This window comes from Mus caroli, chromosome 17 (genome assembly GCF_900094665.2).
Source record: "Mus caroli chromosome 17, CAROLI_EIJ_v1.1, whole genome shotgun sequence".
In the NCBI taxonomy this organism is placed as follows: domain Eukaryota; kingdom Metazoa; phylum Chordata; class Mammalia; order Rodentia; family Muridae; genus Mus; species Mus caroli.
The window spans coordinates 28,219,039-28,221,409 of record NC_034586.1 but is presented as its reverse complement, the minus strand read 5'-3'; the positions used below and the strand labels follow the sequence as shown (position 1 = coordinate 28,221,409).

The 2,371-nt window shown below is 44.2% G+C and overlaps 1 protein-coding gene across 3 annotated transcripts in view; it reads left to right on the top strand.

Moving 5' to 3' along the window:
* The window catches only part of Akap8l (A-kinase anchoring protein 8 like), a 32,860-nt gene that overhangs the window by 6,456 nt on the left and 24,033 nt on the right, over window positions 1-2,371 (top strand). The window lies entirely within an intron of this gene.

Below are 2,371 nucleotides of genomic sequence, written 5' to 3'. Positions count from 1 at the left end.
TGTCCTGGCACTCACTTTTGTAGACCAGGCTGGCCTCGAACTCAGAAATCCGCCTGCCTCTGCCTCCCGAGTGCTGGGATTAAAGGCGTGTGCCACCACACCCGGCCCTTTTGGCATTGGAACAGATGACATTGGTGTCTTCAAAGTTTCCTCTAGAGAGCAATACAATTGACTTACAAAATAAAATTTGCAAACTAAAAATTAATGGTGTATTAGGAAAGTTGATGATTTTTGTATTGAGTACATTCAGAGCTATCTTCTACTGAATGTAACCAGAAAAGATGGAGCCAGGTGAGACCGAACTATTAATTCAGCACCCCATGGTCTTGGCAAGTAGTCTGCAGCAGAAGAGCCTGAAGGGGCACACTATCCAGCTGCAGTTTAAGAGATTGTAGCTAGGCTATCTGAGGCCAGTGAACACACACTGAAGGAAATTTCCAGTTGATAAAATCAATTGTGAAGAAACAGGAGTCCACACCTGATGAGAGATCTACAGGTGCCACCAGTCTGTTTTCAGTGCTACCCAGTCTAGGAAGGCTGATCGCAGTATTCCTTGCCCCCAGTTAGTCCTCTCTGTCCACCACTTGGGTCCTACAGAGACAACTCACTGGTCTGTTTCCTTCCCTCCATCTCACCTTTTTTCTGTGTGTGTGTGTGTGTGTGTGTGTATGTCACTGCAGCATGTGGAAGTCAGAGGAGACAACTTACAGGAATAGGCTCTCCTATTCCTTTATGTGGCTTCCAGAATGAAACTCAAGAGTCAGGCTGTTTAATTGCCATTGTAGTTATTGAAAATCAGTTATCTGAAGTCTTTGTTCTCTTTCAGTAGCTATTTGTCTGAATTTTCTCCGGTACTATTCTATGTTAATTATTGGATATTATAGGTTTTGAAGTCTATTAACATGAGTCACCTGGATTTGATCTTTTAACATTTTGTTTTTGTTTTTCCAGACAGGGTTTCTCTGTGTAGTCTTAGCTGTCTTGGAACTCACTCTGTAGAGCAGGCTGACCTTGAATTCACAGAGATCCACCTGCCTGTGACTCCCAAGTGCTAGAATTAAAGGCACATACCACCACCATCTCCCGCTTATTTTAACTTTTGACCAGTTTTCTTTTTCAAATTTATCTGTGTTTATTTTATGTGTATGGGTATTTTGCCTACACATGTTTCTGTGCACCACGTGTATGGAGTGCCCATGGGAAGACGACGACATCGGACCCTGTAGGAATGGACAGACAGATGGTTATTAGTTGTCTGTGAGTGCTGAGGACGTCATGCAAGAGCAACAAATGTTCTCAACAGCTGAGCTCTCACTTCAGCCCCTGGATTTAGTCTTTATTCTCTCTCTCTGGCTCTCTCTGGCTCTCTCTGTCCCTCCCTCCCTCCCTCTCTGTTTCCCTGTCTCACTCTCTCTGTCTTTCTCTCTCTCTCTCTCTCTCTCTCTCTCTCTCTCTCTGTCTCTCTCTGTCCCTCCCTCTCTGCCCCCCGTCCCTCCCTCCCTCTCTGTTTCCCTCTCTCTGTCTCTCTCTCTGTCTCACTCTCTCTCTTTCTCTCTGTCCCTCCGTGACTCTCTCTGTCTCTCTCTCTGTCTCTCTCTCTCTCTCTCTCTCTCTCTATGTCTCTCTCTGTCTCTCTCTCTCTCTCTGTCTCTCTCTGTCTCTCTCTCTCTCTCTCTCTCTCTCTCTGGAGGTATCTCACCATGTAGCCTTGGCTGTGGTGGAACTCATAAAGATCTGCCTCCCTCTGCCTCCTGAGTGCTAAGATTAAAGCTATGTGCCACCATGCATCTGTTTTATTTTAAATGTTTTGTTTTGTTTTGGGGTTTTTTTCAAGACAGAGTTTCTCTTTGTAGCCCTGGCTATCCTGGAACTCCCTTTGTAAACCAGGCTGGCCTTGAACTCAGAGATTCACCTGCCTCTGCCTCCAGAGTGTTGAGATTAAAGGCATGCGCCACCAGTGGCCAGCTTTTTGTTTTGTTCTTGAGGTAGAGTCCCACTATATAGCTCTGGTTGTCCTGAAACTCACTATTAGATCAGGCTGGCCTCAACTCACAGAGATCCACCTGCCTCCTAAGGGCTGAATTTAAAGCTTTGTACCACCATCCCTGGCTTTTTTTCTCTCTGTGTCTCTTTTTTAAAAATTGTCTTATAGCTAGGCAGTGATGGCACACTGCTTTTAATCCCAGAACTCAGAAGGCAGAAATAATTGTGAGTTTGAGATCTATACAGTGAGTTCCAGGACAGCCAAGGCAACACAAAGAAACCCTGTCTTAAAACAAAAAAGAAAAAATTGCCTTGTTTATTTATAATTTGCTTGTTTTTGAACGTACAATTTTAAAATCAGTGCATCATTTTTTATCAAAGTAAATCC